This window comes from Lissotriton vulgaris, chromosome 10, assembly GCF_964263255.1.
Source record: "Lissotriton vulgaris chromosome 10, aLisVul1.2, whole genome shotgun sequence".
In the NCBI taxonomy this organism is placed as follows: Eukaryota; Metazoa; Chordata; class Amphibia; order Caudata; family Salamandridae; genus Lissotriton; species Lissotriton vulgaris.
The window spans coordinates 337,670,827-337,685,206 of record NC_141698.1 but is presented as its reverse complement, the minus strand read 5'-3'; positions in this window follow the sequence as shown (position 1 = coordinate 337,685,206).

The following is a 14,380-nucleotide window of genomic DNA, read 5'->3' as shown; positions in this document are numbered from 1 at the left end:
TGTATCATAGTTATAAGGACTTAGTGTTATTTGTTATGTTAGGAAAGGAAAAAGGTATATGTAGCATTCCAACAGCAATCTCTGGTCCTAACGTGAGAATGTGCTGGGTCTGAGATTGCTGTTGGAATGTGGAATGCTGCTACTGTTTTGTGCTTTACCTTTGTATGAGATATTTGACTCCTGTTTCCCTGCTGGGTGGTGGTTTCCCCAGCAGCTACGGAATAAACAAACATCTTTCTACTATAGCACTTTATGTGTCGCCATCGGTAGTACAGAAGGGGCCACAGAAGCCCCTGCAGCTTCTTCTGTAATACTAAAGTGACCTGGGGGCGTGCAAAGCTGGTGGAAACGCCTGTTGCGTCCCAGGGCACTTTCATAATACGGCCCCAGATCTGCATCTTTGCACAAGTAATACCATTTTAAATGTGCACAGTCCTAGGGCTGGGCGATCATTAAGCCAATTTCTACACAGCTCGATGCTTCAAATGTAGGCCTCCTGTATCACACACGGACTTTTAAAACAATAAAAAAATTCAAATATTTTAAGAAAACACCGATGTTTCTTGAATCTCTGATGTTTTTCAGAATATTCAACTGGGAAGTTTAGCCATATTTTCTTGCGGTTCTGGACTTTTTTTTAGAAACTAATTTGTTTGTGGCACAACCACAAATTCAAATGTATCTGAAAATAACCAGTGATTAACTTTATAAATGTGTTAATCAAAAGGTGTCACTGGAGTGACAAGAATGCAGACATTCAATCTGCATTAAACCTGCAGTATGGCAGATTGTGATAAGGCAGTAGTTAATTTGTGCTAAAAAGTGTGGGTGGCCAGCACAGACACTCATTTTTAGAGACCAATGTTTATTTACCCCTGTATGACTTTGAACCAGAGCAAGAGAGAGAAAGATAGATAGATTTGGAGAAAACAAGGAGGAAGAGACAGGTATGGAGACAGTGACAAAAGGAGAAAACAGGGACGAAAAAACCCCAGCAAGAGTGATATAAAGAGATAGGAAGTTTGGAGTGATGGAAGTAATAGGCATGATGTTTAATCGAGACTATGCAGTATTGGTACCCAGGAACCACTGGGGACGGGCTCCTAATCGGCCCCTGCACTTGTATGTTTTTTTAACAAATTGGGCACTGTTGTGGGTCGATATATAAGAGCTTTTTTGAGTTACAAAAAAAAGAAAGTCTGTAAACAATGTTAAAGTTTCTTAAAGTGGCAAGCATTTGCAGGGTGCAGTCATCTGCCTACTCCCATGACGGTACCCACACAACAGCCTATACCCATTCTCCGGTTTTACAAGCAAACCAGTTTTTCTACCAATCCAAACAAGCCTCATAGGGGCCTAAACCAAGAAGTCTCCGGTGATTAAACAGACTACAAAATAGTAAAAAATAGGTAGCACATGGCAGCGTATGTGAGATATATGATATCAACCAGGGAAAATATATGGTTTAGTGTATAGGTTGTATAATGTAGAAATAATAAATTGGAGATCAAATCTTAGATTGCCCACTTAATCGTGTTGAATGATCCTGGGCAAATCACTAAAGTTCCCTCTAGCTCAGTTCTTTTACGCACAATAAATATGTACACTTAGAAATTTGGCAAACACCGATGTACATAAAAATCTGTGAAAGAAAGGTGGAGTCAATGGTACATTACAGCACTCCAAATGCGGCATATTTTTTTAAAACATACTTATACACAATTTAGGATGACCAGGCGTCCCAGATTTGCTGGGACAGTCCGGGGTTTCAACCGTCCTCCCGACAGATTTCAGTAAATGTTGCTAATGTCCTGGGATTTTGAGAGAGTAAACTGAAAACAATGAGAGGCGCTTTTTTAGGTATTCCAAAGCAGGGCTGGTTAGCAGCTGTTATGAGTAAGCAATTTAATTAGAAGGTATGATGCTGGTTTTAAAAATGACATGTTATGTATTTTCTTACTGCTTCTGTGTTTCTATGTTGGTGAGGCTTGCCATTCGTTGCCACTTTATTGATGTAACATTTTAGTCCTTCCTCCATTTTTGCAAAACGTCCCGTTTGGGGGTCGCACGATCTGGTCACCCTTTATTTATTTATTTTATTTATTTATGCATTTTTATATAGCGCGGACTTTACCCGAAGGCGTCAGAGCGCTTCACATTAGGAACAGAAATGAAACATAATGAGAAACATTACAGAAGAGCAGATTACTAAAACATACGTTACTTACATAAGGTAATAGTGACAATTGTGAGCAAACAAAAAACATGAGGTAGTAAAAATTGTGAGCAACCAAAAATACATGAGGTAGTAAAGGTAATAATGACAATTGTGAGCAAACAAAATACTTGAGGTAGTAAAAATTGTGAGCAACCAAAAATACATGAGGTAGTAAAGGTAATAGTGACAATTGTGAGCAAACAAAATACTTGAGGTAGTAAAAATTGTGAACAACCAAAAATACATGAGGTAGTCAAAAGTGCACAAGAGGAAAAGTGACAAGTGGGCAGTTATAAGAGAAAACAGAGTATAATTTGAGGTATAATACTGCAATAAGTGCTAGGCACAAGAACAGGCGTTACGTAGGCAAGGTGGCACTTGTGCAAGTATCAAAGGTAAAAACATGTGAGAGGTAGCAACCGTGTGTTACAAGGGCAAAGTGTTGTGTGCATGTTACAAAAGGGCACCGAACACAAGTACATGGAGAATACTGCAAAAAGGCAGACACTCCCACCACAGGAAAACACTGGGAAGGCACTCCCATGGTCATGGAAAGTAGAAAATATCAGTAGTGGGAAGTCTTCCTCCGAATAGCAAGAGGACGCATTTGTATGCGAAGATAGAACGACCCACGCGCTTTCAAAGTCTAAACATTTTCTCAAATTGCGTCCACACCTACTTTATCTCTTAATGTAGTTATGTAAAAAAAAAAAGGGAGCGTCGTCCTTAGAAGAGAACTGCTGGCTTTCAGCTGGAGGGAACGGAGGCAAGGCCTGGCGTTTGTCGGGCACCTGCCTCCGCTTCCCATGCAGGGGGCTGCATGGCTCGAGCATCCTGGCGAACTCCTCACACCCACGCCATGAATGTGAAAGCTTTACAAACAGCCCGCTTCCTGGAGGAGGCCCTTCACGGTGCACCTACCCCCCATTACAAGCTGCCGAGCCGGCCTCCCATCATCAAGTGTTACTTGACAATGATCCGGGGAGGGGGTGAAACATGGGGGAGGGACGCCAGCGAAACTGCGCCATTATGTAATCCGCACTTCAAAGGCATCACAGTTACATGCTAGGCCAGCCTAGCCCCAGGTAACTGCTGCTCGTTGCAATCTACACCCCACAGGACAGTAGCAGCGCTGCCTCAGACACAACAAGCAGCCGCCGTGCACACGTATTTATGTTGCTCGCTGCGAGGCCTCAACACTTTCTTCACAAGAGGTGTATATATAGGCGACTAATTCCCCTTCGCAACAGACCTCGTCGCCAATTGAGTGCTTTTTGAATTGAGTTTAATCCCGTTGACAGAAGACAGAAATCCTTTCCAAAGGAACCTGTTAACTCTCCCAACAGAATGAGTTTTCATCAGTCACCGTTGCCCAGATCCCGCGAAATAAACGTCCGCCCAGCAACCCCTGATGTGTGCAACATGTCAAATCTGCCGACTCACTTCCCAATAATAAAAAAAATAAAAACAACTCTGCCTCGGTATTTAAATCATTTGCACATATTCAATACTATTTAAAATGTAGGATTCATGGCCAAATGATGTCGGTGTGTTGCTGGTGTGTAAACTTCAAGTTGCAACTTCACAATTCTGTGCAGCAGACTCAGTGCTTCGAACTTCTGATGCTCATTAAAATGTGCTAAAGAACTGGTTGATGATCAGACACAATATTTAACGGCTGATTAGGTTAATTGTAATGCTCATTATGCGCATGCTCGGTGATATTAACCGTATTTCAACATCCATCTTGGGGATGCGTGCTGATGTTGATGTTAATATTTAGATAAATTTTACACGTTAGGCTGTTGCTTTTTGCACAAGGAGCAGTGGATATTTTGTGGGGCTGAGCTCCCACAAACATTTTAAGTAATTGCCTGAGAGGAACATTCCGAGCAAGGGATCATGTTGTAGTACTGTCTATTTGCTAAAATGGAAAAAAAGCAAGGGCCCAAAGTTTTCAATAGGGGCCCCCAGCTGCGATTGCTGATTGCCAGGGTGGCGTATACCCAGGCTCCAAGGCTTGATTGACCCTTTATGCCTCATTCCTCAAACACTCTATACTTCTTGTCTTTTCAAGTCAGAACCCACCTTCCACATTGGCTGAGGGATAAAGTGGGCCACCTCTGTCGTTTATGTAGTAAGGCAAAGGAGGATATGCCACATTTGTTGTGCTCCTGCGACAAATTACTAGAGGAAAGAAAATGCTTGCTGAAATTTTTGTTTAACCAACGAGGAATACGCACTCGAAGGAATGCAGTCCTTGCCTGCTTCACACCCGATGATCCGCAGCTAAACTGCGGCCTTGTGAAGTATATGAAAGAGGTGGAGAAAAAGATGCAGAAACTTGACGCTTAACTTAACTTGCTGTTTTTTGTTTAGGTTGAACCATATGTAAAATGTTGTCTAACATTATCAAATCAATGAAGGCGGCGGATAGAGGACACTGGAACCCAACCTTTTTTAGATTCACAAAGAAAATCGATGCTAAGACGAACATCATTGCAAATTTGTATTTAATTTAGAAGATTTTAAAAATGAATTATATCGTTTTATAAGCAATATTACGTTTACGGTGAAAATGTACAGTATGTATATGTATTTTAAAATGGAGAAACTGCAATGGTTTTTATTAACTATGCAAAATAAATTCAAATTCAAATTGTCTTTTCAAGTCACTCTTGCTCGTTCTTTTTCATCCCTGATTTCTCCCTTTGTCAATGCTTTGCTATGTTTTCCTTTCTCACTGTGCTGCTTTACTCTCTCCTGCTCTCTGTGAAAGTCTGATGATGAAAAGTAAGCTCTTGTCCCCAAAATGGGTGCCAACACCCACCTGCCACTGTCACAAAGTAAGCACGGCTTTCCTATTACATACATGCCCACATTTTAGGACAGTGACGTGTGAGATTTAAAGTGAAAAAATCGGTAGAATGAAAATTCCCCATTGACTTCTATTGTACAATTTCATGCGTGAGACAGCTGAAATAAAGCCTTTTTTGGCATGAAAAATCGGTAGTCTACTGACTGAATCAGGTCTATTGGCATGTATGCTGTTAGGTTACGTGCTCAGAGGAGCACCGACAGAGAACTGGGTACCAGCAGATTTGGCGCATGTGGTGGTGGGTCCACTCTGCCTTATATTTTATAATATTAAAATTTCTGGGTGAGGTCCCTAAACTGACATCAGCAGGTTGCATCTCTCCTATACTGACCCCATAGCTCCATTCAACATGATTCATTTGTGGCCTGCTTCGAGAACATTCCTCGCTTCACACCTGGCGGCATTAAAGGATAACTGTGCTCACCGCTGGCAGTTAGCGAATTGAAATGAAGCTAATCTCCAAAGGAAGAAGCAACCACAGATTTCCTATGGGATGTTTAAGAAGAACTGAGGAAGACAGTAGTGTTGTATTTTGCAAAGTGGAAGATTTTTCTTAAGCTTCCACCAGCAGCAGCAAGCAGAGTTCCCTCAGACACCGAGCAGGCACATGAGCAGAAGCAACACACACTTTGTTGCATGTGTAGGTTATGTAATGTACATGCAGCAGCAGTGCGGTTTTGTTGCATAGTATGCATATGTACACAGCACTTAGCATCAGTAATGATCGGGGGGGCTGAGGCATGGCGGGGGAGCGGAATGAGAAAAAAACTACCTGGGTACTTTTGCCGTCTCTCCGCTGTCGTCTTTCCTTCATCCAAGAAGCAGGAAGAACACAGGCACCCAGACTTCCCTAGCCAATCACAATACTGCTGTCACCGGCATCGTGATTGTTGTGAGCGCCGTGGTTCAGTGTGCTTGGACAGGGACTGGAAGCCTGTGCATATTCTCCACACAGGCTGTGTCATACAGCCGGGTGGCGAACATGCTAAGTGCGCATGACTGTTTAGCCAGCCCAAGAGGGCCGACTAAACGTCATGCCAAGCATTCCTCCCCCTGGTTTGTCCACCCCACCCACATCTATGCCAGTACGGAACAATAAAATGATAATAACATTGCGTTAGTGGAGGAGCCGCCTCTGGATATAACAGGCGAAGGCTTGCCTGTGACACCCAGGTCACATGCAGAGTAACTGGTAAAAATGGCACGGTTCACTCATAAACAGAACAAGTATGTAAATGTAAATTGATACTTGTATAGCATACTACTCACCCGCAAGGGTCTCAAGGCACTTGTACGAATACCGCTGTGGAACCCATCCTGGCTTTTCCCTGTGAGGCGTCCACTCATGGGCACCCCCAAGGTGGAGGCCAGGCATCCTTAGCATTGTGGGGGCCGTTGTGGAGATTAAGCAAGCTATTGCCCAGAGTTGCAGAGTGGGACTCCATGATTGGAATAGGCACTGTGGCGAGAATTATCAGGTCAGTGGAATTTTGAGCCCAAGACCCGCCGAGGTGGGGAATTGAACCCTGGTCCCGGGCTAGACCTCTGCATCAGGGTCTGCCGCTCTAATCATTGAGCCACACTTCTCCTAGTTTGACACAAGCCACAACATAAACTTCCCACACACAAATAGACAGGTACAGCACAGGCAGCAACAGACCATGTATCAGACACAGGCAACCACACAAGCACAGAACCGGTGCAGCCCAGACAGCAACAGGTGAAGGTTCCTCGCAGAGAAGAGTCAACACAAGTTGAAACAGTGAACTCTTTCCCTCACACACAGAACATGTACAATGGGATGTATGTTATTACATCGCATACTAATTCCACGCATGCCATTACAATGCGGGTATTACTACGCGATGTCAATGGCAACGACATGCCATTACATCGCATACTTTTACCACGAGTATACCTATACCACGCATGCCATCATAACGCAATGGCATGTGTGGTAAAGCTATACTCGTGGTTAAAGTTTGCAAGGTAAGTGACCACCCTACCCCTGCACAACCCTCCCCCGACCCCCAGTCCCCTCCCTACAATAACACTACACTACCCTGCATGACCTCCCGACACTACCCTAAAACATTACACTATAACACTACCCTAAATCCTAAAACACTACACTACACAAACACTACCCTAAACTCTAAAACACTACACTACACAAAGACTACACTACCCTAAAACACTACACTACACAAACACTACAACACTCCCCTAAACCTCAATGCACTACACTACTCAAACACTACAACACTACTATAAACCCTAAAACACTACACAAACACTACAACACTACCCTAAACCACTACACTACACAAACACTACAACACTACCCTAAACCACTACACTACACAAACACTACAACACTACCCTAAACCCTAATACACTACACAAACACTACAATACTACCCTAAACTTTAAAACACTACACTACACAAACACTATAACACTACACTAAACCCTAAAACACTACACTACTACACTACCCCAAACCACTACCCACAATACTCCCACCCATACACTTCCCTAAACCCTAAAATACTACGACACTACAACACTACCCATACTACTCCAACCCCTACACTACCCTAAACCCTAAAACACTACGACACTACCGACACTACTCCCACACCTACAATACCCCTAATCCTAGAACACTACAACACTACCCTAACCTAAACCACTACCCACACTACTCCCACCCCTACACTACCGTAAACCCTAAAAGACTACAACACTACCCTACCCTAAACCACTACCCACACTACTCCCACCCTTACACCACCCTAAACCCTAAAACACTACAACACTACAACACTACCCACGCTACTCCCACCCCTACACTACCCCTAACCCTAAAACTCTACAACACTACCCTACCCTACCCTAAACCAATACCCACATTACTCCCACCCCTACACTACCGTAAACCCTAAAACACTACGACACTACAACACTACCCACACTACTCCCACCCCTACACTACCCCAACCTAAAACACTACGACAATACCCTACCCTAAACCACTACCTACACTATTCCCACCCCTACACTACCCTAAACCCTAAAACACTACGACACTACCCTACCCTAAACCACTACCCACACTACTCCCACCCTTAAACAACCCAAAACCCAAAACACTATGACACTACAACACTACCCACACTACTCCCACCCCTACACTACCCTAAACTCTAAAACACTACGACACTACAACACTACCCACACTACTCCCACCCCTACAGTACCCTAAACCCTAAAACACTACTGCACTACCCACACTACTCCCACTCCTACACTACCCTAAACCCTAAAACACTAGGACACTACAACACTACCCACACTACTCCCACTCATACAGTACCCTAAATCCTAAAACACTACTACACAACCCACACTACTCCCACTCCTACACTACCCTACCCTAAACCACTACCCCCACCACAAGCACAATCAGCCTTACCTCTTTCCTCGTTGTTCCACTGCAGCGTCGCCGTCTCTGCTCCCGGTTCTTGCTTCCTGCGTTGTCAGAGGTGCACGTCGTTGCGAAGAAACAGCCTCAGTTTCCTCACAACGACATGGATAGCCATTACATTGCGTGCGTTGTAAAATTGCATGCGATGTAATGGTATGCATAGTTTTTACTACGCGTGGTAACATCGCATGCGTTGTATGGCATGCGATGTAATAGTAACGCATAGTAAAAGTTGCTTTGTAATGGCTGCTCCCCGTACAGTGCAGGCAGCAGCAAACACACAGTCTTTAATTTGCGCAGGTGGATGCTGGTGGTGTCCAATGGCAAAAATTTGTATGGACAAAGGCTTATTTTTCATCATCAGAATTTCACCTAGAGTAAGAGACAGGAAAGGGAGAATTGAGGAGGTGAACGATATGAAAAAAGCGACAAAGGGAAAATGCAGAATGAGATAGAAAAAGGATGTGCAGGGTAATGTGGAAAGACACATGAAGTGGAATCAGAACTAGGGGACCTCAATATTTAGCAACCCTGGCACTTGAGAGTGAGGGCGATGGGATCTGGAGAGTGAGTTTGGGTCCCAGCACTAAGTTTTGTTTCTTTTACAAACTGTATACGCACAAAGCAGGCACAGAACAAACAGCATAACAGCCTCGACACACAGAGGAAATAGCTACAGAACTGACAGGAGTGCAATCCTCACACCAGAGGGGGCATCGCATCCCAGCTGCGGTGTGAGCTTCCCTAACATGCAAACAGCGGTGGGCGCTGGGCATCCCTCATTAAGAGACTGGAACAATGGCTAATGGCAGGGTGTGAAAAGTGCTTGGTGGTGGTAACATTTATGACCATGAAGCCACATTACTGAAGGGCTCTCTTTTCTGAGACCCTGTTTTTTTTAATGAGGAAAGTAAAGGCTAATTTTAGAAAGTATGTCAATCGTAAACAATGCTAATATAATTAGTGTGAAAAAATTGGAAACGGGTGGTTGTTTCTCGCTTTCTTAAATCTGCGCTTGGTCAGTGGATGGTAGGAGGGGGAGGTGATGGGACATGAGTGCACTTGGCCTGGTGGCCCAGAACTGGGGACGCTGAATGCAGAGGTGTAAGTAGTTTACTTTTCGAGAATGGTGATTTATGTGTATTGTTTGTAAACTCTCCCTGGTAGTTCGGTGCTCTATACTAGGAATAGAAGCAGAGTTAGCCGAAGCACACCTTCTAAGCGCTCGGCTTTATTACTAATAACATAATCTTCTGTAATTAATGGTCTTAGATGTTCTGCTTCACATGCGATTCAAATGACAAATATGGAAACACGATGAACCCTGACCCATCGTCGGGGAGTATTCTATTCAAAACATTTTAGTTCTGTCCGTGGGCAAATACTATTGCCCAGTTCATTGTTACAGAAAATAATGCGAGTCGAGTGGTAAGCTCTTGAAAAAGAGCCTTGCAAAAGAATAAAGAGATTGCAGGCCTCATTTATGAGGCTGTGCGTCACTTTTACGCCGCCGGTGCGTCACTTTTTGTGACGCACCAGTGGCGTAAAAAATGCACCTTGTTGCGCCATATTTACATAGTGACGCATCGAGGTAGATGCGTCACTTTGTAAACCCCTGCGCCACATTATACCTGCGCCAGGTATAATGTATGCAAGGGGGGGCGTATTGACGCAAGGAAGGGTCGTAAAAGTGACGCAGTTAAATCTATGAGATTTCACTGCGTCACTTTTAGGACGCCGTTGCGTCAAAATCTTGCGCCTGCCTCACAGCAGGCGTAAGACTGACGCAGGCCCTTTCACAAAGGACGCATTGCTGGAGTTGCGTCACTTTTGTGGCACACTTCAGCAATGCGTCACTTTGCGATTACAGATACGTCAGAAATACTGACGTATCTGTAACTCCTTGCGACATGATGTGTCATACATTAAATATGATGCATCAGGAATGTCGCAAGGAGTGCGCACTGAGAAGTGACGCGTCGCTGCTTTCACGCAGCGATGCGCCATTTCTCATAAATGAGGCCCTGTATTGCTAAACCGTGGGCAAAAACAGTGCAACGGGTATTGCCAGAGACACACTGGACATTATGCGGCAGGGAAAGGACCAAATTATGCTGCAGGGTTTACTAAATTAAAGGCAAGAAAAGGCAAGTTAAGCAGTAAAGTGCAGGCAGATTCATTTTGTGATGGTATTACTTTATCATATTGTCACGTTTATACATGCTAACACTGTTGAAGCATCGTGTTCACCCCATTAGTACAAGTTAAAGACCCAAGACCAAACACAATAAGCAACTAAAATGTGACCAGTCGACCTTTGTGAAGGACCTTCCACTCTGCAGTAACACATGTTGCAGCTGTTTTTATCAACCTTTGATCCATTTGCACTAGGAACAAAACACTTTTATTAAAATTTGAATAAAACTATGCAGCAAATTATGGGATTTGTGGTAAATGTGGCACATCCATAACTATGCAGAAAAGGTGTGGCGGCAGAATCACTTAGTTCCAATGGCTCATGGGTAGAGCATAGTGGCAGCAGTGCAATTTCCTCTTAAACACAGGAAAGCAGCAGCAGCAGTGAGTTACCCCATATACAGAAGAGGTGCATCATTTTAGAAGCAGTGCATCCATCCCCCATACAAAGAAGAGTTACCACAGCTGTGCAAGCATACATTGCACACTAGCAGATGCAGGCATCCGTCCCCAAGAGAAGGAAATAGTGGCCAACAGGAGGTAGAGTTGTTTGGTTTTATTATGTTTTTATTATTTATTATTACGATATCAGCCCGACTCTCATCCACCCAACACCGTTGTGGAAAGGAACCACCCTACCTCAGGTTGGCTGTTCGGACCGCAGTATTTTGATGCGACCTACCATGTTGCAGTCACATATCTTCATTTCTCAATGGATGCTTGTGCAGCAGCGGAAAAGGCCAGCAGCACAAACTTCCATTGAGCAATGGAGGTTTTGAAACATCCCTGCATGGTGTGGCAGGCACCGCATGGTGATTTCCACACGGTGCAGGGATGTTTAGGGGGCATCATTGGTGCCTCCATGGCCCCATTGCTGTGGGCCAGAGGGAAAGGGCCCTTGCTAGGGGCCCCCAGTGTTGCTTTCCAACAGCCTATGTCGGAAAGGCCGACATGGAATAGCTGTCGGAAAGGGACATCATTTTCCCGACGGCCTTGCCTCCATCATTAAAGGCTAATGCAGTCTGTCCGACAGACCAATGGGCTCCTTGAGCCCGTCGGAACCACGTTGGATTCCCCCCGCAGGTTTACTTCTGACCACCTTCATCCTAACATGGCAGTCGGACTGTAAACATAACATGTTGGGTGGAAAGCCTCCAACCACTTGTTTGGGGCTCTCCACCCGACATTGTAATGAGGCCCCTAATGTCATCTAATGAAATTACTAAAGGACTCTGTTTTCTGTGTTATCCACGGGTATTTGAGGAATACCCATTTGAACTGAACATTGGTTATGTGAACGAAAACGTGCCAAAATATAATTATATGGTAAAAAGAGAAAAGTAACAATGGATGTGGATTATGTAGTTTTTAGATATCAGGCACTATGAGCCAGATGTAGGTAAATACCATTTACCGATTCTAAAATACCGAATTTTACAGATTCGGTATTTTAGAATGGGTAAATGGTATGTAGGTTCATTCGGTCATTTTTACAGAATCTGTAAAATTCGGTAAATACCGATTCGGTATTTACCGAATCGGTATTCCCCATTCATTCCTATGGGCCTCCAGGCCTATAGGAATGAATGGGGAATACCGATTCGGTAAATACCGAATCGGTAAGGGGGGGGAAGACCTACAAGGGTGGCAAGGTGTCACATTGAAACCCTGTTCCACCCCTGAATAGTGCATGGGTGCACATGTGGCACACATACATGCCCTAAGGGCATGTATGTCTGCCACTTGGCACGGTAAAAAAAGCACTAAATTGCTTTTTTAACGGTTTTCTTTATTTACCACCAACTTGTAGTTGGTGGTAAATAACGAATCCTTACAGGTGAAAAGCACTCACTTGAGTGCTTCCTACATTTCAGACTCAGTAATTTACCGAATTGGTATTTAAGAATTCGGTAATTTACCGAATTCTTAAATACCGATTCGGTAAATTACCGAATCTGAAATGTAGCCACCTACATCCCAAATGCCTAATACCGGTCGGTAACGGACGAAATTCTGTAATTTCGGCCATTACCGACCGGTATTATGGCTCCTACATCTGGCCCTTAATCCCTTGAGTCACTCAGCTGACGAGCTTTTGGAGGTGCACCTGTGCACCAGAGAGAGGCACTGAGACCTAAGAGACTGTGGCAGCCTTCACAGCTGCCCCAGATGAATTTCGTTTTTTCTCTCTACTGATGAAGGATAATATCCAGAAAAACATTTGTCTAGAGATTTACAACACTAACCTGCACCAACTTTGGTGAACCACTATAGCTAAAATTCAAGTAAGCAATTACTGCGAACTGCATTAATCACAATGCCAAGGGGCCTACTCTGCTGGGAGATGAGGCAGTGTACTCCCATCCCCCTTCTGTTTGAAGGCTCCCTTGAGCCACTGAGCTGACAAGCTTTTGGAGATGCTCCTGTGCACCAGAGAGAGGTACTGAGACCTGAGAGACGGTGGCAGCCTTCACAACTGCCCCAGAGGAATTTCATTTTTTATCTCTACTAATGAAGGATAATATCCAGAAACAAGTGTCTAGAGATTTACAGCACTAACCTGCACCAACTTTGGTGTACCCCTACAGCTAAAATTCAAGTAAGCAATCACTATAAACTGCATTTACCACAATGCCAAAGGGTGAACTGTGCTGGGAGGTGATGCAGTGTGCTCACACCCCCTTCTGTAAAGCTAAAACCTTAATAGCTGCTAACATTAAATACATTATCTTCTGTGCTCTCTCTATTGACAAAAAGCACACATGATTTAGGAATCCTTGACAATGTCAATAGGTCGTGATTATAACTGAATGCTGAAGTATACGAAAAAGTGATAGATGGACTGCTTGAATTAATCTCAGCCATTGGTTATTACTTGGGGCAGCGTCCAAGTTCCTTGTTATTTTGTGCACCATGCCACCTCAGTTTGGACCCAGTCATATACAATTTAGTCTTGACCTGCTAAAATAGGAACAGCCCAACACCAACTGCCAGGCCAGGTACTTCTGAACTGGAACACAAGTTACGCAAAACCAAGTTTGCCCCTATTTGGCCATCAGTTGAGTACAGCTTGGTTCCAATGGCACAAAGTGCATAGAACCCATTTCTGGGATACCCGCCCCACATAAAGTGTTGCACTAAAGTATACAAAAAAGGTATGGATGAAACGCTTGAATTAAACTCAGCCACTGGTAATTGTTTTGGGCTGCATCCCAGTTCAATGTTATTTTGCACAACATGCCACCACGGTTTGGACTCAACAATATACAAATCAGTTTTTATCCTGTTCAAATAGGAACAGTCCAGACTGAACTGTTGTTATATCTAAATGGGCCTTATCAGTAACTCTTTGCACATTCACTCTGTCACTCATCCTTACACTCCTGCATCCATTCATCTACCCACTTACTCATTCTTTCATTCATCCACTTATCCACTTTCAATAAAGCACACGCAATAAGCATACTTAGGATAAAAGAATAAAAGTAGAACAAATGAAAAATGCTGCTTACTCAACTTGGTAGGTGAACCTTGAAATAAAAAAGAAGTAAAAAAATGAAACATAGTAGCTGATGTCTAATTTGAAATGGCATTTTGT